Source organism: Sycon ciliatum, chromosome 8 (assembly GCF_964019385.1).
Source record: "Sycon ciliatum chromosome 8, ocSycCili1.1, whole genome shotgun sequence".
In the NCBI taxonomy this organism is placed as follows: Eukaryota; Metazoa; Porifera; class Calcarea; order Leucosolenida; family Sycettidae; genus Sycon; species Sycon ciliatum.
Genome location: NC_088650.1, coordinates 2,689,296 through 2,715,736, shown reverse-complemented (window position 1 = coordinate 2,715,736; position 26,441 = coordinate 2,689,296). Strand labels below are relative to the sequence as shown.

General features: G+C 47.2%; 2 protein-coding genes and 1 long non-coding RNA gene across 5 annotated transcripts in view; 2 read left to right on the top strand and 1 right to left on the bottom strand.

Moving 5' to 3' along the window:
- The window catches only part of LOC135823887 (uncharacterized), a 145,326-nt gene that overhangs the window by 90,847 nt on the left and 28,038 nt on the right, over positions 1 to 26,441 (top strand). The window lies entirely within an intron of this gene.
- On the bottom strand, positions 14,967 to 19,112 carry LOC135823272 (uncharacterized). Of its 3 annotated transcripts, none has more exons than XR_010554642.1 (4): positions 18,779 to 19,112; positions 17,755 to 18,042; positions 16,813 to 16,913; positions 14,967 to 15,434 (listed from the first exon to the last, which is right to left on the bottom strand). It is a non-coding gene; the product is annotated as an uncharacterized LOC135823272 (long non-coding RNA). The 3 variants fall into 3 exon arrangements; XR_010554644.1 differs by having other exon boundaries at positions 17,839 to 18,042; positions 18,779 to 19,103; XR_010554643.1 differs by having other exon boundaries at positions 17,920 to 18,042; positions 18,779 to 19,032.
- LOC135823901 (uncharacterized) overlaps positions 24,947 to 26,441 on the top strand; it is a 6,070-nt gene continuing 4,575 nt past the window's right edge. The window contains exon 1 of the mRNA XM_065336779.1: positions 24,947 to 25,355. The gene's annotated coding sequence lies outside the window, so the exon portion shown is untranslated. The remainder of the gene's footprint in view (positions 25,356 to 26,441) is intronic.

The window sequence follows — 26,441 nt, the reverse complement described above, 5'->3', positions numbered from 1 at the left end:
CATAGTGCGTCCTTAAATGTGACGAGCACTAACGGCCTGAACGGTCTCACGACCTGCTTGGCTTAAGTGCCTACGGCTAGTCCAGCGGACACTGTTGCCAGTGCCTCCGAGTGTGAGTCGGACTGTTCTCAGTCAAAGGCATACTCCGACTCAGATGAGGGTGAGCACTACTCTACTCTCTAGACTTGTCTAGTTCTAGTCAGAGCTCAGATGCTAGTGCCGACTCGGAGTCCTCACATCAGGACAGTGTTACTTGCCACCACCTCGGGCGTAGCACGCGGGCCAAACGGTCCCAATCACATCCACCTCACATGTCTGCTGTATTGCTGCTACATATACATTGTTGCCGCAGCGGCATCTTGATGTGATGGTCTGATGTTGTAACAGTGTACCCACTTGCTAGGCCAGCTTGGTGCGTTCCCGTGGAGTTTGCCGGGGCACCATATTTGTAACGGCGATTCCGTTTGCTGTTGCCGTGGCCGTGTTTGTCACAGGATTGGCGCATTCCCGTTGAAGTTGCCCAGCCGGGCACCACATTTGTCAGTTGTGCATGTTTGAAGTTGCCAGGCCAGCTTGTATTGGTGCGTTCCCGTTGAGTTTGCCGGGGCACCATGTTTGAAACGGCGTTCCTGTCTGCTGTTGCCGGGGCCGTGTTTGTATTGGTGCATTCCCGTTGAAGTTGCCCAGCGGGGCACTACATTTGTCAGTTGTGCCGGTTTGCAGTTGCCAGGCCACCTTGCATTGGTGCGTTCCCGTTGAGTTTTCCGGGCACCATGTTTGTAACGGCTTTCCCGTTCGCTGTTGCCGGGGGCCGTGTGTGTATTGGTGCACTCACGCTGAAGTTGCCGAGCGGAGCACCACGTTTGTCAGTTGTGCCTGTTTGAAGCTACCAGGCCACCTTATATTAGTGCGCTCCCGTTGAGTTTACCGGGGCACCATATTTGTAACGGCGTTCCCGTTTGCTGATGCCGGGGCTGTGTTTGTATTGGTGCATTCCCGCTGACGTTGCCCAGCGGAGCACCATGTTTGTCAATTGCGCCTGTTTGAAGTTGCCAAGCCAATCATGTAATGCGCACCCGTTTGCTGTTGCCGGGTGACATGTTTGTCAATTGTGCTTGTGGCATACTGCCGTGATGTGCGATTAATAACAGGCCGCCGGAGCCGGTCAGGTTATTACCGGACCAACTTTTCAGCCACGAACACGTGTGTTCCTACTGTGGAGGGCAGGTGTACCCGTCATACCCTTCACAAAGTATAACGGCCATGATACTACCGGACCACTCAAACGCTGCATCCGGCGGTCCTGAATAAGGTGATAATAATTATTACGAGCAATGCATTGGGTTTTTTTGCCAATGGCTCTTTGTGGTACACGGCAATTTGCTATCATTCGTGACATTTCGCAGAGTGACGAATGTGAGAAGACAAAACAAAAACAAAAAGAAAAAATAATTTTAATAATGGCAACCCCCGGCCCCCACAATTATCAACCTCCGAGCGCTGAACAACTGTCTGTAGTATCACCGCTTCGCGATGGAGTCATTGAAGACAGTGCCGGATCACCTGCAGCTAGGGGATGTGATGATCGGGATAGACTTAAGAGATGCTTGATTCTCCAGTCCAGCGGCTCGATCGTCGGTTTCTCCAGTTTTCAGTGGTATCAACGGCTTGCCGTGTCTTGCCGTGTCTTGCCGTGTCTTGCCGTGTCTTGCCGTGTCTTGCCGTGTCTTGCCGTGTCTTGCCGTGGCTTGCCGTGTCTTGCCGTGTCTTGCCGTGTCTTGCCGTGGCTTGCCGTGTCTTGCCGTGTCTTGCCGTGTCTTGCCGTGTCTTGCCGTGTCTTGCCGTGTCTTGCCGTGTCTTGCCGTGGCTTGCCGTGGCTTGCCGTGGCTTGCCGTGTCTTGCCGTGTCTTGCCGTGTCTTGCCGTGGCTTGCCGTGGCTTGCCGTGTCTTGCCGTGTCTTGCCGTGTCTTGCCGTGTCTTGCCGTGGCTTGCCGTGTCTTGCCGTGTCTTGCCGTGTCTTGCCGTGGCTTGCCGTGTCTTGCCGTGTCCTGTCGTGTCTTGCCGTGTCTTGCCGTGTCTTGCCGTGTCTTGCCGTGTCTTGCCGTGGCTTGCCGTGTCTTGCCGTGGCTTGCCGTGTCTTGCCGTGTCTTGCCGTGTCTTGCCGTGTCTTGCCGTGTCTTGCCGTGTCTTGCCGTGGCTTGCCGTGTCTTGCCGTGGCTTGCCGTGTCTTGCCGTGTCTTGCCGTGTCTTGCCGTGTCTTGCCGTGTCTTGCTGTGTCTTGCCGTGTCTTGCCGTGTCTTGCCGTGGCTTGCCGTGTCTTGCCGTGTCTTGCCGTGGCTTGCCGTGTCTTGCCGTGTCTTGCCGTGTCTTGCCGTGTCTTGCCGTGTCTTGCCGTGGCTCCTGCATCACTTAAGTATCGTCGGTTTCTCCAGTTTTCAGTGGTATCAACGGCTTGCCGTGGCTCCTGCATCACTTAAGTATCGTCGGTTTCTCCAGTTTTCAGTGGTATCAACGGCTTGCCGTGTCTTGCCGTGTCTTGCCGTGTCTTGCCGTGTCTTGCCGTGTCTTGCCGTGTCTTGCCGTGTCTTGCCGTGTCTTGCCGTGTCTTGCCGTGGCTTGCCGTGTCTTGCCGTGTCTTGCCGTGTCCTGTCGTGTCTTGCCGTGTCTCGCCGTGTCTTGCCGTGGCTTGCCGTGTCTTGCCGTGGCTTGCCGTGTCTTGCCGTGTCTTGCCGTGTCTTGCCGTGTCTTGCCGTGTCTTGCCGTGTCTTGCCGTGTCTTGCCGTGTCTTGCCGTGTCTTGCCGTGTCTTGCCGTGGCTTGCCGTGTCTTGCCGTGTCTTGCCGTGTCTTGCCGTGGCTTGCCGTGTCTTGCCGTGTCTTGCCGTGTCTTGCCGTGGCTCCTGCATCACTTAAGTGTCGTCGGTTTCTCCAGTTTTCAGTGGTATCAACGGCTTGCCGTGGCTCCTGCATCACTTAAGTATCGTCGGTTTCTCCAGTTTTCAGTGGTATCAACGGCTTGCCGTGTCTTGCCGTGTCTTGCCGTGTCTTGCCGTGTCTTGCCGTGTCTTGCCGTGTCTTGCCGTGGCTTGCCGTGGCTTGCCGTGGCTTGCCGTGTCTTGCCGTGTCTTGCCGTGTCTTGCCGTGTCTTGCCGTGTCTTGCCGTGGCTTGCCGTGTCTTGCCGTGTCTTGCCGTGTCTTGCCGTGTCTTGCTGTGGCTTGCCGTGTCTTGCCGTGTCTTGCCGTGTCTTGCCGTGTCTTGCCGTGGCTTGCCGTGTCTTGCCGTGTCTTGCCGTGTCCTGTCGTGTCTTGCCGTGTCTTGCCGTGTCTTGCCGTGTCTTGCCGTGTCTTGCCGTGGCTTGCCGTGTCTTGCCGTGGCTTGCCGTGTCTTGCCGTGTCTTGCCGTGTCTTGCCGTGTCTTGCCGTGTCTTGCCGTGGCTTGCCGTGTCTTGCCGTGTCTTGCCGTGTCTTGCCGTGTCTTGCCGTGGCTTGCCGTGTCTTGCCGTGTCTTGCCGTGTCTTGCCGTGTCTTGCCGTGGCTCCTGCATCACTTAAGTATCGTCGGTTTCTCCAGTTTTCAGTGGTATCAACGGCTTGCCGTGGCTCCTGCATCACTTAAGTATCGTCGGTTTCTCCAGTTTTCAGTGGTATCAACGGCTTGCCGTGTCTTGCCGTGTCTTGCCGTGTCTTGCCGTGTCTTGCCGTGTCTTGCCGTGTCTTGCCGTGTCTTGCCGTGTCTTGCCGTGTCTTGCCGTGGCTTGCCGTGGCTTGCCGTGTCTTGCCGTGTCTTGCCGTGTCTTGCCGTGTCTTGCCGTGTCTTGCCGTGGCTTGCCGTGTCTTGCCGTGTCTTGCCGTGTCTTGCCGTGTCTTGCCGTGTCTTGCCGTGTCTTGCCGTGTCTTGCCGTGTCTTGCCGTGTCTTGCCGTGGCTTGCCGTGGCTTGCCGTGTCTTGCCGTGTCTTGCCGTGTCTTGCCGTGTCTTGCCGTGTCTTGCCGTGTCTTGCCGTGTCTTGCCGTGTCTTGCCGTGGCTTGCCGTGTCTTGCCGTGTCTTGCCGTGTCTTGCCGTGTCTTGCCGTGTCTTGCCGTGTCTTGCCGTGGCTTGCCGTGTCTTGCCGTGTCTTGCCGTGGCTTGCCGTGTCTTGCCGTGTCTTGCCGTGTCTTGCCGTGGCTTGCCGTGTCTTGCCGTGTCTTGCCGTGTCTTGCCGTGTCTTGCCGTGGCTTGCCGTGTCTTGCCGTGTCTTGCCGTGTCTTGCCGTGGCTTGCCGTGTCTTGCCGGGTCTTGCCGTGTCTTGCCGTGGCTTGCCGTGGCTTGCCGTGTCTTGCCGTGTCTTGCCGTGTCTTGCCGTGGCTTGCCGTGTCTTGCCGTGTCTTGCCGTGGCTTGCCGTGTCTTGCCGTGTCTTGCCGTGTCTTGCCGTGTCTTGCCGTGTCTTACCGTGTCTTGCCGTGTCTTGCCGTGTCTTGCCGTGGCTCCTGCATCACTTAAGTATCGTCGGTTTCTCCAGTTTTCAGTGGTATCAACGGCTTGCCGTGGCTCCTGCATCACTTAAGTATCGTCGGTTTCTCCAGTTTTCAGTGGTATCAACGGCTTGCCGTGGCTCCTGCATCACTTTTAAAAGTATCGTCGTTTGCAGAGTTTGAAGAACACGTTCCTACGGCATGGTCCCTTTTACACTTACCGGCTTACTCTCAGTCATGAGTGCCGTGTCGAGATTCAATAGTGGATTCGGCATCTCCAGCTGTGGAGTGGGCGATCTGTACGCCTTACCGAACCGGATCTCGCCATCCAGTCCGATGCATCCCGTGCAGGTCGTTCGGGGTGGGGCCCGGTGCATATTGTGCCAATGTCACCACAGGCGGCTGATGGACATCTGCCAAGAAGCAGCTTCACATGAATGTCCCGGAACTGCTCACAGCCTAGTATGCTGTCCAGTCACTAGCGCCTTCTCTATATCGGGGCAGTATTCTCCTGCAGCTCGACTAAAGTGTGGCTGTTCCCTGTTTGCCCCGCACTGGCAGCAGTTCATCACCGACATTAGACAGGATAGCTGCCACGCTGTGGGAGTGGTGTCCGCTCAGAGATATCACTTTGATTCCCCAATATCTACCTGGTGCAGTGAATACAGTTGCCGATTATCCCTCTCGCCATCACACCGATGCCAGCGACTGGATGCTCGACTGAGGTCAGTTTTCCAGGATCATCAGATCATGTGACCGAGTACCTTCGACCTGTTTGCATCTCGCACAAAATTTCGACTGCACACGTACGTCAGTTGGCGCCCACATGCACACAGCCCGCGTGCCTTCAGTCTCGACTGGTCCTGCCTGCAAGTCTATGCCTTCCCTCCAATCTATCTGATTGGCAAATGCCCAGCCAGGGTTGTTCCACAGGAGATCCCATCCATAGTCATGTCACTCCGCTTTGGCCCGGCCAGGCTTGGTTTCCAGCTCTCTTGGCACTAGTGGTGGACATTCCGCGCGTGCTGTCAGCCTCTCCAGTCTTGTTCGCTGGTCCAGATCACCAAGTGCACCCATTGGTACAGTCAGCTCACCTCACCCTGGTCGCATGGAAACTCTCCAGGCTAGCAACAGCCGCAGCGGAGTTTCGGGCGACACTGCCAACCTACTCTTGGCGTCATGGTGTTCCCTCACCGAACGTGTGTATCAATCGGCATGGAACACATGTTGTGATTGGTGTGCTACACGGCAAATTGATTCCCTGGGTGTTCTCTCAGAGGTCCTCGATTTTCTGACCTCCCAATTCCGTCTGGGGCGACTGTATCGTACGCTAGGGTGTTACCGGTCAGCCATGTCAATGACGCTTCCTCCCATCGATGGCGTTGTGGTTGGCCCGCATCCTCTAGTGTCTCATACGCTCCCCGGTGCATACCAGTCCCGTCCTTCTCAGCCATGCTATGGCAGCATGTGGAATGTACAGGCAGTCCTGGATCGGTTCCGGAACATGTCCTTCACGCCTGAGTCTCTCAAAGAACTGACTCTCAGGTTGACTATGCTGCTGGCTCTGACGGGTGCCCGGCGTTGCTCTGAGCTGCAGAAGCTCGATGTTCGTTCTATGGACATTATTGTCAACGCTGCTTCATTTGGGATTCCCACTTTTATCCAGAATCAGCGCGTCGGTGATCCAGCCAAGCAGTTTGTCTTCCCTGCTTGCCCTCAGCACCCTCCGTTGTGTGTGGATGCTCTAAGGCAGTATTCTGCTCTCACAGAGAGAGAGTTTCCGGCCGGCTGCCGCCGCGTCTGCCAACCCTCTGCTGCTGTCGCTCCAACGCCCTCACAAGCCAGTCTCACCGAGCACCGTTGCCGCTCAGGTAGCTCCTCACTTCCATGTCGGATGCTGGTGTGGACACCATCGTTTTTCAAGGCGCATTCTACACGTAGTGCGGCCACCTCCGCTGCCTGTTGGAAGGGAGCCTCTGCACCCGACATCCTCAGGGCCACCGCCTGGGCGCAATCCTCTACATTCCCGAGGATTTATTCTCGTGATGTTTCACCCTCCTCCTTCTGAGGGCACCACCTTCGGTGCGACTGTCCTTGGCTGACACTGTGACAGTCTGTTATTCCGCCGCTCATCATTGCGGCTGATAGGGTCCACGGCTTCAGTCCGCCGTGTTCTTTTCTCCTACACATTTGGGTTTTTCTCAGACCTTTTCCTTTCCAAAGGTCCTGTATATGCCTGGTGCACCAGTTTTTCCCAGGTGTTCCCACTCTGGAGTTTGCATTGTCCATTAATTCTGCATAGTTGACAATGCTAAGTTGTATTCCATTTTGGTATGATCTACTCCACTCGCCGTCCCGTGCGTACGTTTTATGATCATTCCATCTGTACTCAGTGCTCAGTGATGGTCATTCAGTGGCCTGTGCCTGGCATAGTGTGGGCTGATTATGCTAGCCTAGTTTATCTTGCCACGCACCTTTTACTAGAACTTTCACTAAGTCCTTGTGTGGACAGTGTGATAGTTTCTTGTTTCCGCTCAGGGTGCGGAACCGACTTTAAACAAGACATAGTTATATCTCACCGGAACTCCGCCATGCAATTTCCCATTTCACAAGCAATGGAAAATTGTGTAGTGAAGTGGGAATTGTATAAGGAGTTGGAGGTGAGATATAACTATGTCCCCCCCCCCCCACCCTGTTTGGGTTTGTTCTCCATGAAAAAAGGCCTGAAGGGCCTCGGATGAGCTGCATCAAGTACAGCTTCATTAGAATATTGAAATAAAAAAATGCTGTGTTCGAGCATGAAATCGCGTAAATCGCGAGGGCTAGACATAGTTATATCTCACCTCCAACTCCTTATACAATTCCCACTTCACTACACAATTTTCCATTGCTTGTGAAATGGGAAATTACTGTGTACTGTGGTGGACTGCGACAGCACACCGTGATTATGTGCCAAGACATTCACCTGGCTGGTGGCCGGCACTGCCAGTCTGGTGGTTTTCATCTGTGTGATGTTGAGTGGAAAATGCGCAGTGACAGATAGCTTTTGCCTTTTGCCAGTACTGTATGATTGTGATCAATAGGCAACCTCTTGCATTGGCTGTCAGGTTGGATAGGATCATCAGTGTTTGTATTTAGAACAGTAATGACGTACTTGCTATTGTACTACCGTAATGTCACATTAGCTTCAGTGTTCATATCATTCTATACTGGAGTATTCTACGTATTCAGTAATTGAGTGGTTTATTTGAGAATTCCGCTAGGACCTGAAAGGTTTGACGTGGAATATAGGTTACACTAGGAGGTGAAGGCTTAAAGAGAAAGTTTATATCAAAAAGGTATTCTTTGTAGACCAAAGAGTGGTATATTAATTATACCAGTCTTTGGTCTAGAAAGAAAACCTTTTTTTGATAATGAAAGTGGCTAACCATTGGCTTGTCCACCAACTCTTAGAGAAAGTTTACACAAACTACAACCTTGTCCCCTTGATATTCCCGCACTTTCTCACAATTCCGCCTTTGATGAGCTCATTTATGTACAAGGAAAAGCCGCGGCAAAGTCTGACAGCGGAGAATGAGACAGCTACAGGGGTGGTGCGGGTGGGAACACACTGTCACATTCTCCGCCTTCACATCCTAGTGTAACCTGAATTCCACGTCAGACCTTTCAGGTCCTAGCAGAATTCCCAATTACACTTCGAAGACTCCGGCTACGAATGTGACAGTGTGATGTTTAAAGAAAAGACTTCACATGAGTAGCAAGGTAATTGTATTTGTATTTTGCAAGGGTATTTTATTTAGTAATATTTTATGTATGAGAACACAGAAGTACCACCTCTGTGTTCTCATACATAAAATATTACTAAATAAAATACCCTTGCATATGCAGGCTTATAATTGGTTCTCCGAAACACGGAATACCCGGAACTCACTCAGTCTCCCACGCGCTGCCTCCACCCTATTCACTAGATCCCCGATCTTTGCTGGCTATGTGTTTTGGGCAACATTACCAACGCAGGCCAAGACCAGCACGTCGATGGATAATTTTGTTGCTAAAATCTCTGCTCAATTATAGGTTTCATGTATATCCTGCTGGTTTGTCTCCTCCTTTGCCTTCTTTGCCTCTTATTTGTATTCTTTAATCTGTTTTACTGCTGTGGTTGGCTTTCACCCTTGTCTCAGTTTTATTGGCCGTCATCATGATGTGCCATGAGATAATGATATAAATACAAATACATTTTATTATATTTATTAAGGATTTCCCAAAGGCTTTGGGCCTGTCGAGGGGATCTCCTGGGAGAAGAATGAAATGACAACTTTATGTAGAGGGAGCAGTTAATCGAGGATAGGCTAAGGAAATAGATCGAGGTATACAAAATCTGGTAATTAAGGAGTTGGGATACCGTCAGTGTAATGAATATATCGGCGAAAATGCTGATAGAGAGAATGCTTGAATTCGAGGAGGCTGGATATAGAGGTAAGAGAAGGGGGCAGGCAATTCCATAGCATTGCAGCTTTGTTGGGAAAGGGGGCAGAAAAACGCACACCGTGATAATTGATGTTAACTCACTGATCCTTATGCACAGATATACAGAATTCCCTCACTAGTGGGACCATTGTTATTAGGCTAGGGCCTGTTTTGGACTTCCCACTCTAAATAAAGAATACAAACAATCAAAGAAAAAGTTTGTTTGGTCTTCTTGGACTTGAAGAGAGTGAAAGGTGAAAATGTTGGAGGTGTTCTGGAGATCTATTATGTAATAACTCCATATACATGTATGGATAAGTTTAAATAGAGTAGCAAGAGCTGATACTTATCTGCGAAAGTGCAAGTCACAAAGGCCGTTTAACTGGCATTTCCTCTCGCATTTATCGACTTTTTACGTAGCAAATACTTCCTAGCTGCTCTGGCTTGTAAAATATTTAAACGCTCCAGCTCAGCTTTGGTGATGGCATAGGACCAGGCCGAGGTGGCGTGTTCCAGGGCGGGTGGGACAAAACCTTTATAATTATAGAAGTAGAAAGGCTGTGGGGGCAAGATGCCGTCCCATGAAGCATAGCAGATTAACACGACGTTGGAAGGTTTTCAGGATGGTCTGAAGGTGGATGGTGTTGGACTGGTCGGGTGTTAAATACACTCCAAGATGCTTCGCAGCTTTAACGATGGTGATAGGTTGGGAAGAGAGCTGGATAGGGTGGTCGTTACTGTAGTTACGGATCTGAGTCGTTTTGGCCGGTGGGAACTCTCCAACGACGTTGCTGGCCCATAGTTGGCAGGCAGAAAGGTCGCTCTCTAGACGAGTATTTTTAAGAAGAGGTTGGTGCGACTTCGGTGATACTTGGGGGATTGTGTGTTGCTCCCAACATGGGAGCTCGCGGTTTTCCTGGCGACTTGAATTCTCACTTGACTGACTCACGACTGCCACCCAGAGCACAGGAGAAGTCCATCGAACCGTCCACTCGGCAAACCTGCAAGAAAGCACCACTCCCTGCTCAATACACAGTGTTTCGGGGAATTCCCCCAGGCTTATCAGTTAAGCTTGAGTAGGCTGAGGAAGATTGTGCCTGAAGAGCACCACTTACATTATACATGTACTTACTGCTCTCCAGGCACAAACATCACCAGGGATACAAACTTACAGAGACGCTCCGTTTCCAGCGCGACTAACACCTCGTGAACACCACATAGAAGCATGAGTTAGCGTCGCTCATGGAGGTGCTGAACAAGCGCTGAGGACCGTTGCCGGCCATTCACAACATTGTTGCCTCCAAACCATTTAAATCGCAAGCCCGCGCTGGGGACAACAATGTGAAGAAGAGGTTGGTGCGACTTCGGCGATACTTGGGGTGCTCTGGATCGCAGTCGTGAGTCAATCAAGTGAGAATTCAAAGTCGGCAGGAAAACCGCGAGCTCCCATGTAGGGAGCATCGCACAATTCTTTTTTTCACCGATTTTTGTATTGCATTTCCATTCATTGTGTTTATTTTGCTGGCAAAAGAGGTTCACAACACTTATTATGAAAACATTTACATCACAAAACACACACACACGCACGCACACACACGCACACACACACACACACACACACACACACACACACACACACACGCATAGCCCTTGGCGGATTATGCTCGGTAATTTGCTGAAATATGCTTTCCATTATGCCAGTGATTATGCTACATGATGGTGGAATGATGCCAATGATGGTGCTATACTCTACCCTTGCACTCTTGTTGCACTTTGCAACGTTACAACCACTCTGGCAAGTCCTTTTATGCCAGGCCATAATTTTTAGACAAAACTCTGAAGATTATGTCAGAAATTATGCAAGCATAATCCGGCAAGGGCTACATACACAGACACACACCTGTCCTGTCCTGTCCTGTCCTGTAGAGTCACTGCCGCAAAAGGGTCACGTGATCCCATCACTGGGAAACTTGAGAAGAGAGAGAGAGAGGTCACGACGCTCGATGACGCTCCAGGTGCAAGAGTAGTCGCATCCGCTTGCCGCATATGCACATGTGCTGGAAGGCTGAGCGCTCCTCTGCTGTTGGTCTATGCGCCACCCTTGAACAGCGATGCCTACCCCGTCCCCAGACACCGCGAAAGCAGCGACCACACCTGTCACAATGCGCGGCACAACATCCCTCCGCCGGTGCCGACGTTCCGGTAGCTCCAGGTGGCACTGTGGCATCCACCGTTGAGGCACACACATGCCGGACCAAGCCACCGCGGCTTCTCAGCCACCGCCCACACCATCCGCACTGACTGGCGCCCCGCTGCTCAGACACAGGCCGCGCACGCTCCTCCAGACACTTATGCCGAGCCATGTCTCCTTTCCGTGCAAATTCCCGTCCGCATACCGTACATACCACTCAGGGCGGAGGCTCAGGCGCATTGTCAGGCTCTTGGTAGGTGCTGCGCCACTGCGCGCGGGACTCACATGCAACATCATACCACGATGCCTCCACGCCACGGGCACATAGATCCCCCCCCCCCCCCACACACACACAAACACAGATCAGTTGTTAGCTTACCCATGTATAGAAACACAAACAATAAGTCAATGTAATCTTACTGGTAGATTCTAATCCAGGACTGCATACATGTACATCATTATCCTAATCACCCATTCCTACTCTGCTCTGTTTGCGTATAGCATCATGTGGATGAATGTCTGGTGATATGCACATAGCTAACTGCTACATCACACTCATAACGTATACACTGTAGCGCAGCTTACGCATGGTTGATCACACAGTGAGCAATGAGTCCTGGAGGCACGAAACCTACGTCACAATACCAGCCAAGTCGTGGATGAGTGTCCGCCTATGCACCAGACACTAATTGATGTACAGGTGCCAGTCAGCTATGTGAGTATCATCAGCCATGCATCTACTAGGCCACGTGCGTAAAGTATAGATGATGGTGGTGAGAGAAGCATGACTCTTTGCCAGTCTGATCTGAAGACAAGATTAGAATAGAATTACTTAGAAGAAGGAAAGGACCAAATGTTTACACCGCAGTATGCGTTGTTGTCCACTAACTTATTGCCAAGATGATGTAGGGTCAGAATGTGTGACATTTGCCACAATATTCACTGATGATACTGCATGACATTCAACGACCTGACGTTTGCCTCGATCACGTCTTGGATGCACTGACCAACACACTTCCAGCCGGTCATAAAATATTAATTTCATTCATTCAAAGAAACAAAACTGTGAAAAACTGAATGAGGTTTCGTCGCACACACGATATCATAGCCTTGATAACTTTGACAGGATCTAGTCGAGAGATCATAGATGTGTTAATGAATGAACCAGTGATTCACTGACTCCATTCCAGGGAATCGGTAGTATTCGGTACCACTACAGTCGTCCCTCCTTAATGCAGGGACTAACATGTTTTCACGATGACAGCGTGAGCAAGGCGGAGGGCCCACTGTATGGGAAACAGGGTTCATAACTGAAACCATAAACTGGTTGGTAGAGTCTCGGTCTTGCGACCATTTGAACCACGAGATCAGGGAATATTCCTATAATGCTCCAATAGAGTAATGAGTGTCTGAACAGGGGCATAGCCCATACGGTTCAAATGGGCACAGGATCGAGACCCTACCCGGCAACCGGTGTATGGTTGCAGTGAGCCTGGAGTAGTGTTTTCCCATACAGTGGGTAGTCCACCTTGTTCACACTGTCATCGTGAAACTTACATACTACAATCAGGTACGTGTAGTTACGAAGTTTGTGTTCAAACCACACTACCCAGATCTGTTCATTTCCAACAGCAATGGCCAAACAGGAATGTCGTGAAATTATGACTCCATACCAGTAATGAACGTTTCTCCGGCCATTTTCAGTCTTTAATTTGGCAAACATTGAAATCTGCCCAAACTCTGTAGAGAGTTAAAAGATATTGGTAAACGCTGTCCAGCTGTACTTATACTACATGTACATGTATGTGCTACACTTGATACTGTGCGTAGAGGTACAGACTCACTGAAATGTTTGCTACTTTGTCAGCTCATCATCTCAACACAGATCTTAGTGAGAACAAAACTACTTACACGTACTAACGATGAAAGAATTTAGAGAACATAAATCCAAAGAGAATTTTTGGCCATGTTATTGACTATGATTGAGCCGGTCTCCATCACGTGATATCATGTACTGCATTTCTGTGTTCTACGTAGCTTTGTAAAATGATAGCAATGATGATGTCCATGAATGTAACGTGATCACTCTTAGTCAATGTAGTGGTTGATTGTGTGACGATGCAGTTAGACAGTGTTGATGTGTAGCATAGTTTACATACAGTGAAGTCTGTATTCTACATTGCTGTTTATCTCATAGTGGATATGTGGGAGAATCTCTGACAAAATGGCTTTTTCGACACGTCATGTAAGAATGATTTTCTAACGTGATCCGGTTCAAGTGTGGTGTCTGTGTCTGTGGCTGGAGGCTCAATGTGCAGCTGGAACTACCAGATATGATACCGCACAGAGCTAGAGATGCATACTCCCATTGTACTGAAATTGGGTATTGGCAAATGGGTGTCCCTGTAACCGACCTGGGGCCATACCACCCTTCCGGAGCTGACTCTGGATCTCAAGACTGTGTATTCTATTGGTAAAGGTTTCCATTCTGAACTCAATGCCACTGGGTTGTTATGTCTAGTGTTATGTGTAATGACGTCACGACGATTGAAGGGAAAACTCTGTACAAGTACAAAGTACAGTCTGTAGTCTTAAGTACAACTTTGGTAGTCTATTTGTTTAACTAGTACAGCCCTTTTCATTGGCAAAAAAACACAATACAGGTTGATTTTCAACACAATGGCACATTTTCCATAATTATAACACTTAATCAAAGGAAGAACAGAAGGAAACTGAGCCGGAAAGTACTATACTGTTAAACATACACAGAAGCAGATAAGTTTTTTAAGAACTTTGAAACTTCACTGTAGCCTTGTCATATTTTCAGTATACCCAACTCACAACACACAAACAGTCCTTGGCTACACCACGTACAGTTGAAATTGTCCACATTTTTACCCAGGAGGTCATCATCAGGGATGTACATGCAGGAGAAGATTGATAGAAAGTTCAAGTTGTCTGTTAAAAGACAGTACAGGAACAGTCACACTACTACATGTAATCTGAAACAAGTTACAAGCTAACACTAAGACATAACAATGTAAGTGAGCATTTCATCAAGTGTAAAGTGGCCGTCAGACAGCCATGGTAAGCCATGGTAAGATAAGATAAGTTTGATAGAAAAAAATACATACTTCATGTAGTGCAATACGCATGAAAGTTAGTGCAGCTTTGTCTTTGAGTTGGATATGTTTCATCACACACAGGCGATGCGCCGTTTTGCGAAAAGTCGACGTTTAGAGGTAGTTTTATTATCCCAAATGCCAAAGCGCGGGAAAATTCAAATGCAAACAGCTGCATTTTGGAGACGTATTTTTTATCGACAGACGGGCAGTCAATGCCAATTTTCTCAATAAGAAGAGTATTCAGAGGCATTGTTGTGCATTTTCCGTTGATACTATACGTGTGCCCTAGTATTTGCATGAGCGAGGGTGGTGGTTTTGCTAAACCGTTCGCATGGCGGGCGGGTTTGTAAGAAGAAAGGCTTCAGCCAGTGACGAGCGACGAGAAACCTGTCATTTCGTGCCATTTGAGTTAGCAGTAGCACCGGACAATACTGACACATGTCTGCGCCAGCAAACATAGTGTACTAACGGATGAAAAACAGCCACAATGTGTGTCACTGCGGAAACAGCCACAATGTGTGTCACTGCGGAAACGGGCTGTAGAGGTGTATTTGCAAAGCTGCTGATTTTCGTCGTCTTTCCATGCACAGAGTACGTTTCATGCCCTTGGCATAGGCCAAAGCACGAAAGCTTTAGTTGGACACCACCCACAATCTCCACGTGGGTCCCAGTGTACCTGCTGCTGCCGATGAGAACCGCCCTGTAAGCGGTTTACCCACCCACGTGTGCTCAATATGACTGAGAATACATCAGTAATATGCCATAAGCATTGGAAACCTGTACAGTTCAATCCAATTTAAACCAGAATGACTGCATTGGTTGGAAATGCATTGCACCATTCCACTGAAACGTTAACACACAAGAACAGGAAAAGGATGTAACAGAAAACGAAAGAATGTAACACAAAAGATAATCCCAAACCGTCCAGCGGAAAAAAGAACGTGGGAAGAAAAGCACTGTGGCTGGTGTAGGAAGCAAATACTGCAAATACTAGGCTGTACGGGAAGTACCAAATTATGTGCTTGTCGAGCATCTCCTCAGAGTCGAAAAAGGGATAGCGGAATGAGAGAGACCGACTAATTTTCGTCAAAACTGTCACAAGCCAGCAGCTGGTGATTGTTGAGGAAGGTAGTTACACCACTGACCGACACCACTGCTGTGGGTAATGATTACGTGCATCGATCGTTGACATTGCGCAGCACCTGGCAGCAATAAACCAGCCAAAGCAGTACAATACCATGCAGAAGATGAATGCTTGACGGAGTATAATTAGTAGCAGACAAACTGTTACACAATGGAGCAACATTATTTGCTAAAATGGCATAAATATATTATTACTTTGAGGAATACCTGACACATAACATTCTCGCTACAAGCATTACCAACTAACTCTACTGTCCCTGATGGAGGAGGGACTAGTGGCACACATTCCTACTGCATACCCCAAAGCTAAGAAAGGTGGCATCATGCTCATGTGAGCCGGTTGGGTACCACCCAAGCTCTGCACCGGGCTCTGTCCAGGTGCCTACACACAACCATGGAGGACGAATGCAACCCCAAAACACGATGTAGTAAAGGGCAAGTCCATGGACACAGCTGTCAAAGTTATCCACCAAATTGACCTACAGCAGGCCAATGTACAGTGGAGGAGAGTACCGAGAAACTAAGAATAAAGGACTTATCATCTGTTTGTCAGACTATCTGTCCCCGGGGAAAATCGCGATTCCGCGGCCGCGTTTTTCCCGCTTTTTTTGCGATGTTTTAAAAGACCGCGTTTTCCACGATTTTCCCGCGTTTTTGAACATTTTTGTTGCGCTACACGTACACACAGTGCACTGTTCGGTTGACCGTTGTGAGCCGTTGACATCAAGTAGAGAGTCTACGTGTAGGGTGCGTGCTCCCTAGCATACACATGGCACATGACCGGCTCCCCGGTAAATTGCCTCATATTAACTGCAAACTTGCCGCATATCAATAATATTCACCGCATATTTACCGCAAATTCACCGCAAATTATGCCATATTTACCCGCAAATTACACCGCAAATTTGTTCCGCGATTTTCCCTGGGGACAGGACTATCCACCCCAAGCTATGGTCATGAGGGTGGACAATACTGGATGGTGACAATTCCACCTCGCTCTCGTTTTCTCCCCTGGAATGAAGCTTCACACACATACCTGTAGTACCTGTGGTGTCTACAAGTAGTATGAACAGTCCTTCACTTACTCCACTGCTTTCTATAAAAGCCTGTCTTATGCAGAAGCCTGTTCTGAACACAAGCCTGAGTTTCAAGATACCGTATATTCTCTATTATAAGCGCCGTGCTTATATTTTTTCAACACCCCTCTACCCCGTGCTTATATTGGAGACCGCGCTTATAATGGAGACCGTGCTTATATTTTATATGCAATTAGCACAATAATGTGGATTTTGCATCGGCAACCATAAAAAGTTTGGTTTGACTACAAACATAATGCAACATAATGTAAATAGAGGCCTAGCCACCACACCGGCTTCTACAGAAATACGCCTGGCTTTCATACACGACATTACAGTAAGTCATCCAGTTCGCACTCACCCACTTCAGTTGGTGCTTGCAGACGTATTAGACGCATACAGCCAGTCAAGTACACTTGCAGGGATCTTTTCTCAACGGGGAGTAACGGCCGGCCATAGCACCTACAATACATACAGAATGACAATGGTGAACATAGCAAAAGGGAAGGGCATTCAAGACCTGAAGCTCCATGTATACATGCCGAGTGTGAGCGTGGTGTCTGTGGACAAAATCGACAAAGAGGTACCCTGGCAACACATGTAGTGCCAGGCTGCCAGCAGAAGGCTACGTGGCACACCAGTCCAACATGTAAATCAACTACTATCCACTGGTTAGGCCTTGACAGATAATGCTAGCATAATTTTTCGCATAATTCCTACCAAAATCGAATAATCGCATAATTCGAGGCAAATTGCATACGAATCGCATAAAATTGGAATAATCCGCCTGTTCGCATCAAATTCCATACAGTTGTACAAGTTCTGCAAGTACAAGTACAAGTAGATGCACCAGGAAGTCGTAGGTTTACGACTCTCTTGAGAACATGTCCAGTCCACTACAATCAGTGACGGTCGTAGCTAGGTCGGACGGTGCATTGACCCCGTTGAACTTTTGCTAATATAAAATACAGTGCAACGCCCTCTACAAAAAAATTCCCCTGTTATTTTGCACAGAACCATTACATGTACATTGTACATTAGCAACATATGTGAGCATAATGCGGCATAATATGATAACTTTTAGCATAAAAATAGCATAATTCTGCAATTTTTTCAGCAATGCGAAAAGCATAATTTCACGAAAATATTAGCATAATCTGTCAAGGCCTACCACTGGTCACACTAGCCCAATTGATGCAAGTACCACAGTTGAAGTTCCATGGCCATTTGCCTGCCACATGCCAAGCACAACAAGCACTGAGGAAGAAACTGAGACGAAGCGACGTCAAAGGAAAACACTAACACAGACAGGCGGGTTCCACACACAGTGAAACTTCAGTATGAAGTAGTACCAAGAGTCCATGGATGGCGGTGCCGTAAAACCTACAAGTGGAATTCAGCTACACTGGAATTGTTGCCTCTGATTATCGCTCAATTTAAGCAACAAATTCTACTATCAACTACCCACCTCTTCAAGGTAGGGATTGTAAAGAACCAATGACCTAGTCATGGTGTGGGGCTCTGACAAACATCTTGCAGCAGTCAGACAGCCTGTCACAGGCCTGACAAAAGGCTGTGGGTGCAAGTCCGGCTGCAGGATCATACAATGCGAGTGCAAAAGGCAAATCTGTTATGCAGGCCAGGGCTAAAATGCCACACTTTCAACAACACCTCCGCCAGGGAAGAATGCGACATTTCCAGTAAGCAAAAGGTTGTTTCATTTGAGGAGACTGAAAAGCAAGAAACCAGCAACGAATTGGACCAAGATTGAGTCAATGTGCACACAGGTGATGCGTGCGTGTTATTGTTTACTGGAATTATGGCATATATGCTAGAAACATGGAATGCACTACGAATTTTGACCTGAAATACACAAATAAACACATTTGCCTGAGTTTCAATGAGCATGTATAGACGTGGAGCACAATGCTTCCACTGAAAATGGTGATATACCGGGAACACAATCCATCTGCTGCTATATGGGCGAGAAACTATTGTAACCTGGGATATTTTGAACCTTCGGTGTGATGAAATATCACTTTCGTGGATTTTACGTATCACAAAACAATTCTTTCATTTCGTGCCATTTGAGTTAGCAGTAGGTCTGGACATAGACATGACCAGATCTTTACACAGGTTGGTTGGGACTATCTTTCTGCTATCTCGGATATTGTGTAAGATATGATGGAGTCCATTACTGGCTAAATACCAAAGGAGGGAGGAAATCAGTTCTACCACTGTACCGTGTGTAAGAAAACGACAACACGAAACTTCTCAATGGCTCAATAGCTGACCCCAAAAATATTACGGATCACCTTAGTACTTACTCAAGTCGCATCGAATTCCTTATCGGCGGGCTCCAGGCTGTGGAACGCCTCCAGTGGGTCTGAATGTTCGACAACGTCAGCCATTACTTCTTCACGGAATCGTCATCTTCACCTCTGGACAAAATGAGCTGACCGGGATAATAAAAAGGGCTTTTTTCGCTCTGGCGCATCGACTGCATGCACAGTGAGCAACGAGTCCTGGAGGCACGAAACCTACGTCACAATACCAGCCAAGTCGTCGATGAGTGTCCGCCTATGCACCAGACACTACCTGATGTACAGGTATCAGTCAGCTATGTGAGTATCATCAGCCATGCATCTACTAGGCCACGTGCGTAAAGTATAGATGATGGTGGTGAGAGAAGCATGGCTCTTTGCCAGTCTGATCATAAGCCAAGATTAGAATAGAATTACTTAGAAGAAGGAAAGGACCAAAGGTTTACAGCGCAGTGTGCGTTGTTGTCCACTAACTTATTTCCAAGATGATGTAGGTCAGACGTGTGGCATTTTCCACAATATTCACTGATGATACTGACATTCAACGACCTGACGTTTGCCTCGATCACGTCTTGGATACACTGACCAACACACTTCCAGCCGGTCATAAAAATATTTATTCCATTCATTCAAAGAAAAAAATGTGAAAAACTGAATTAGTTTTCGTCGCACACATGATGTCATTGCCGTGACAACTTTGACAGGATCTAGATCATAGATGTGTCAATGAATGAACCAGTGATTCGCTGACTCCATTCCAGGGAATCGGTAGTATTCGGTACCACTACAGTCTACAGTCGTCCCTCTTTAATTAATCCAGGGACTAACATGTGTTCACGATGACAGCGTGAACAAGGTGGAGGACCCACTGTATGAGAAACAGTGTTCCTGACTGAAACCATAAACTGGTTGGCGGGCCCGGTCTTGCGACCATTTGAACCACGAGATCAGGGAATATTCCTATAAGTATAATGCTCCAATAGAGTAGTGAGTGTCTGAACAGGGGCATAGCCCCATACGATTCAAATGGGCACAAGATCGAGACCCCACCCGGCAACCGGTGTATGGTTGCAGTGAGCCTGGAGTAGTGTTTTCCCATACAGTGGGTAGTCCACCTTGTTCACACTGTCATCGTCAAACTTACATACTACAATCAGGTACGTGTAGTTACGAAGTTTGTGTTCAAACCACACTACCCAGATCTGTTCATTTCCAACAGCAATGGCCAAACAGGAATGTCGTGAAATTATGACTCCATACCAGTAAAGAACGTTTCTCCGGCCATTTTCAGTCTTTAATTGGGCAAACATTGAAATCTGCCCAAACTCTGTAGAGTGAGTTTAGATATTGGAAAACGCTGTCCAGCTGTACTTATACTACATGTACATGTATGTGCTACCCTTGATACTGTGCGTGAGGGCAGCCTTGTCAAGAGAGGCCACAACGACCTCCGTGACAGTGATGCCAAGCTTCGACATTGCCTTCGGCGGCGTCACCATCGAGCCGATCCTCATCCCGGAACAGGACAGGAATGGTCGCCCTATGCTCCAAGCGGACTGGCTCGCTCGCGGAGTATGGGAAGGTAACCGGGTGGCGTTTTTCGATAACCGCATCGTAGATGCTGACGCACCCAGTTATGCCAAGGTCAACCTGTCCTGGAATGCCAGCGCCAACAAAGCAGCTGCAGCGAAGAAGCGGAAGTATAAGCATGCCGCTGAAGAGCTACGAGGCTCCTTTACTCCTTTGGTGTGTTCCACTGATGCTGTCCTCCACCACGAGTACAGTGCGTACCAGAAACGTCTCACCAGTCGCTTTAAAGCAGCGAAATAGGAGAAGCCCTTCTCTGCCATGATGGCTTGGGTACTCGTGCGCACTCAGTTCGTCATTTTCAGCGCCGTGGACATGCGTCTGCGAGGCTCCCGTCGCCGTCTTATGGGACTCTCCGTACATAACGGTGCCGACTAATCATCTCAACACAGATCTTAGTGAGAACAAAACTTTAAAAAACTTTTAAAAAACTACTTCTACGTACTAACGATGAAGGAATTTAGAAAACTTTTCCAAAGAGAATGTTTGGCCATGTTGCTGAGTAGGCATTGGCAGATTCTGCTCGAAAAGCAGTGAAATTGGCAGAACCATGCAAACCTTATGGTGGACAATTCCTTGTATTCTGCTCCATTTCTATATCCACATACCAAACATGCATGAAACTTACCAGAAAAAGTACCGAATTCTGCCAATTTGTCTTCCGGAATTATCTGCATATGCCTACTGCTGAGCAGAAGTTGCTGTTAGACTGTCTGCATGTAAGTCATTGACTGTGACTGAGCCAGTCTCCGTCACGTGATATCATGCACTGCGTTTCTGTGTTCTATGTAGCTTTGTAAATGATAGCAATGATGATGTCCATGAATGTCACGTGATCACTCTTAATCAATGTAGTGGTTGATTGTGTGACGATGCAGTTAGACAGTGTTGATGTGTAGCATAGTCGACATACAGTGGAGTCTGTATTTTACACTGCTGTTCGTCTCATAGTGGAAATGTGGAAAATCTCAAACAAGATGTCATTTTCTACAAGTCATGTAAGAAGGAAATGATTTTCTAACGTGATCCGCTGCAAATGTGGTGTCTGTGTCTGTGGCTGGAGGCCCAATGTGTAGCTGGAACTACCACATATGATACCGCACAGAGCTAGAGATGCATACTCCCATTGTACTGAAATTGGGTATTGGCAAATGAGTGTCCCTGTAACCGACCTGGGACCATACCATCATTCAGGAGCTGGCTCTGTATCTCAAGACTGTGTATTATATTGGTAAAAGTTTCCATTCTGAACTCAATGCCACTGGGTTGTTATGTCTAGTGTTATGTGTAATGACGTCACGACGATTGAAGGGAAAACTCTGTACAAGTACAAAGTACAGTCTGTAGTCTTAAGTACAACTTCTAACGTTATGCTGTATTTGTTTACTAGGACAAACCTTTTTACGTTATGCTGTATTTGTTTACTAGGACAAACCTTTTTACGTTATGCTGTATTTGTTTACTAGGACAAACCTTTTTACGTTATGCTGTATTTGTTTACTAGGACAAACCTTTTTACGTTATGCTGTATTTGTTTACTAGGACAAACCTTTTTACGCTATGCTGTATTTGTTTACTAGGACAAACCTTTTTACGTTATGCTGTATTTGTTTACTAGGACAAACCTTTTTTCGCTATGCTGTATTTGTTTACTAGGACAAACCTTTTTACGTTATGCTGTATTTGTTTACTAGGACAAACCTTTTTACGTTATGCTGTATTTGTTTAGTAGGACAAACCTTTTTACGTTATGCTGTATTTGTTTACTAGGACAAACCTTTTTACGTTATGCTGTATTTGTTTACTAGGACAAACCTTTTTACGTTATGCTGTATTTGTTTACTAGGACAAACCTTTTTACGTTATGCTGTATTTGTTTACTAGGACAAACCTTTTTACGCTATGCTGTATTTGTTTACTAGGACAAACCTTTTTACGTTATGCTGTATTTGTTTACCAGGACAAAACCTTTTTACGTTATGCTGTATTTGTTTACTAGGACAAACCTTTTTACGCTATGCTGTATTTGTTTACTAGGACAAACCTTTTTACGTTATGCTGTATTTGTTTACTAGGACAAACCTTTTTACGTTATGCTGTATTTGTTTACTAGGACAAACCTTTTTACGCTATGCTGTATTTGTTTACTAGGACAAACCTTTTTACGTTATGCTGTATTTGTTTACTAGGACAAACCTTTTTACGTTATGCTGTATTTGTTTACTAGGACAAACCTTTTTATGTTATGCTGTATTTGTTTACTAGGACAAACCTTTTTACGTTATGCTGTATTTGTTTACTAGGACAAACCTTTTTACGTTATGCTGTATTTGTTTACTAGGACAAACCTTTTTACGTTATGCTGTATTTGTTTACTAGGACAAACCTTTTTACGTTATGCTGTATTTGTTTACTAGGACAAACCTTTTTACGTTATGCTGTATTTGTTTACTAGGACAAACCTTTTTACGTTATGCTGTATTTGTTTACTATTGATTGATTTATATTTCACGGATCCTCCAGAGGCAAATAGATGCCTATCGAAGGGAGTCTCCTAGGACAAACCTTGTTACGTTATGATGTATTTGTTTACTAGGACAAACTTTTTACGTTCTTAAAGGACAAGCAGCAGCTTTCGGCTTGTTTATCTATAAAGTTATTCCACATCCACCGAACGCGCTCTTCTCCAAAAGCCTTGGATTCATGTTGCTGGTGTGTGAGGTTGGCCAGAGAGCGTGTTTGGTGGAGGTGGAATTACTTTAGCCCTTTTTACTGGCAAAATAAACATACTACAGTATGATTTTCACGCACATTCACATGCCAGAGGAAAAGACAGCAACAACAACAGCAACAGCCCTCCAAGTCCAAGGTTCCAACACACCATTGCATGCTTACACATACAGTAGACCTGCTCACGCACGAACACCCGAATGTACAGTCTGTTGCTGAATACTACACCAAACCACACACAAGACGTACCACACACCAGACCACACTCAAGCAACTCACTACGAGTACAGTGTCTGCATTGTCATTGTCAAGTTGCTCAGAGCCGCCATGCCATTATGGTGACATGTTTTTAGCAACAACCAGTTATGAAATAGAATTTTACGACAATCAGATTGACAACACCAACACCACCCTGGTCTGAATGGGACTGTGCTCTATGGGCGCGCTCACACTGCGACCATGAGTACGCGTCCATGCGTCAGCAAAACGCAGAAACGTGGGAGTCGTGCTCACACTAGGCCTCGTACACGCGTAGACGTGAAGTTGTCACACAAACTTTACGAATCGCAGTTCGTATCCAAAAGAGTTCGTGCGTTTCCTAATAAAGTTGTGGCCCGTTTCGGATGTAATTTTTCGCATGTTGCATGTTGGAGGAAGTAGTAGGAAGTGCCTCGTGAGTCGTGGCTCGTATTCTTGAAGTCGACGAAAATAATTCATACAATCAGGTAGGTTTGGACTCTTGAGGGACTGCCGCTGACATCCAAGCGCTTTCGCTTTCCTGACCTCGTGGTCAGAGCAAGTGCCAGTGCAGTGGAAATTCCGGTAGTGGTTTCTTTCGTCTGTTGCCGAGATGAGAACTGTAGTTTCCGATGATACATGTATGTAACTGAAATTTCTTGAGGTATGGCATTCCATCATCGCAGAAAAGTAGAGAAAGATGATTTCCGAAACCGAAAAGCCAGACCAAGCTGCCATCGTATTGAACGAGTACACTGTAGAAATTGGTCACTGACCCGATGACAACGAAGCAACTACAAAAACAAAATCGACATCGTCCAAAAAGGGCAAAGAATGCATATATGGCGGTGCGTGCGTGCAGGACCACAACTACAAAATTTTAAAAAATGTGCAAATGTCGAGGTGACATCGCGACAACCGCCGATTTTCATGAATGAACACACCGGAATTTGAGAAATTGAACATACTTCAGGCCAGGTTGTACACAAATACGCTTCACGTCTACGATCATGTTGCCGCCAAGTCGTGGCACCCCCCTCCGGAGGTCGCGGTCACGATTTGAAACGTGGCCGCGACGTTTTGGTCAAGTTCATGCCGTTGCCATGCAACTTGGCCGCATGGCCGCATGGACGCTGGTTTTGGTCGCAGTGTGAGCGCGCCCTAAGACATGATGTCATCAGCTCTTTTTCCATATTTGATGAGAAGAGCGTAGCATTGAATCGTGATTGGTTCCAGGTAGTGTTGTTATGTGGTAATGGGGTAGGTCCCCCATTATGTGTGTAGTCTACATGTGTGAATGTGATTCTTCTCACCAATGACTAGGTAAACAACACATTTTTATGGTCTCGGTCTGTGCAGAGCGGGACGACATCGTGCAGACGTGTAGCATATCACGTGACAACACAATGACACACGCACACACGCAATGCTGCGAACAAAAGATGCCTGAGTTCGCGCTAAGGCACACAGCCACAAAGCTAAAGCAGTATCACTAGTAATGTATGAGTAGATGGCCGTCCGTGGTCGGCCAGACAGTGAGCATGTCCTGCCATTTACCACATGCATGTGATGCACGATTCGTTCAAACATCAGATCACATCGCTATTTGGTCAGCACCGCTCAGTCATCCATTTCTCAAGGCACAGTCCAGTTGTCCGTTTTCGTCTCCCTGCCTTTCTCTTTTGTTTCAAACGTCTTCTAGTGTTGTTGAACAGTCCCTCTGACCTACCTTTGTTAGTCGTGCATTATCCTTTCTAGTCATTGTTACTCTTTCTCTCAACTACTAATCAGTCTGTAGTGGCTACAACGCTCTCTCAGAGAGTAACAAGTTCAGCACAACGCTCTCTCAATGAATAACAAGTTCTGCACAACGCTCTCTCAGTGAATAACAAGTTCAGCATAACGCTCTCTCAGTGAATAACAAGTTCAGCATAACGCTCTCCTTATCTCAACGACCTACTTATTCCAGTCAGCCCACTCAGCCAACGTTTGAAGAAGATCTTTAAAGGAACGGACAACTCTCTCAGTAAGTAAAAATACAATCATGTGCTATAGGTCTATTTGAAATCCCCTACAGCATTAGTATCACTGATATTGCACATTGTGACTATGCCTACTCCAGAGCTAGGTCATCAGGCTGAGTGACACGGTTGAGAGCTAGCGTGTGTGCTCATGCTTGGTAGAAGTCCGCCAGGTACTAACTGACCTGGTTGACATAATGGCCAATGGGTGTATTTGCTCACGTTAGCGACTGAATCATTCGATTCACTCCCTGACCTTGTTCTCGTACTGAGTGCTACATCTTATCGGTCTAGTTAGCAACCGTGGATCGTTCGGTAGCGGTTCATGACCTGTAGATCAAAGTCCAAAGTTCAAACAGTGAGTTACTCCTTCGCTGCACCATTCCGTCGATCAGCTGAATACCTTCTTGCAGGTGTAAGCCCTCCGGACTTCCACGTCAAGTTTCTTCTCTTCTCTTCACTGCTACTTGAAGACAACGTTCAACAAAACGGCAAGGATGACTTTCTTCAATTCAGCTCTTTCCTTTAGACTCACTAACTGTAGCCGTGCTTATCTATGAGAAGTTCAACGGTGACTTTACCCGTATTGCAAGTTAGAAACTGAATAGACCATTTTCAGAACTCTCAATAGACCAGAGAAGTTCATCATGTTTCCTACACTTAGCGAGAAAGAAGAGAAAAGTAGATCGTTTTCACTGTCATCAACGTTTCTCCAACAAGGAATGTAAGTTACAAATGGTGGCACTCCATCTCTTTCTCTTCGTTTACTTCCCATATTTTCGTTAGTACTGTCGTCTCGTTGGTCTCCACCTTTGTCCTTGTCTCGTGTCGCAACGTGACGGCCATTCAGGGACCTACTGATTGACCTCTTGTAGATGAAGTACATTTCAGTTCTTTGTAACGAAGGTAGACTTCACGAGCAAGAGGATGTATAGATATTTCTAGTTGCGATCGACATGAAGATTGTTCAAATATCAAGTGTTTGCTGTTGTAACTGTTCGTGCTTGTCAAGTTGAAGTTGAAGTTGTTCCATTCATTTTGTGTGGAGACCTTTCTTCGAACTGTCGTTTTCTTCTTTGTTGTGAACGGTA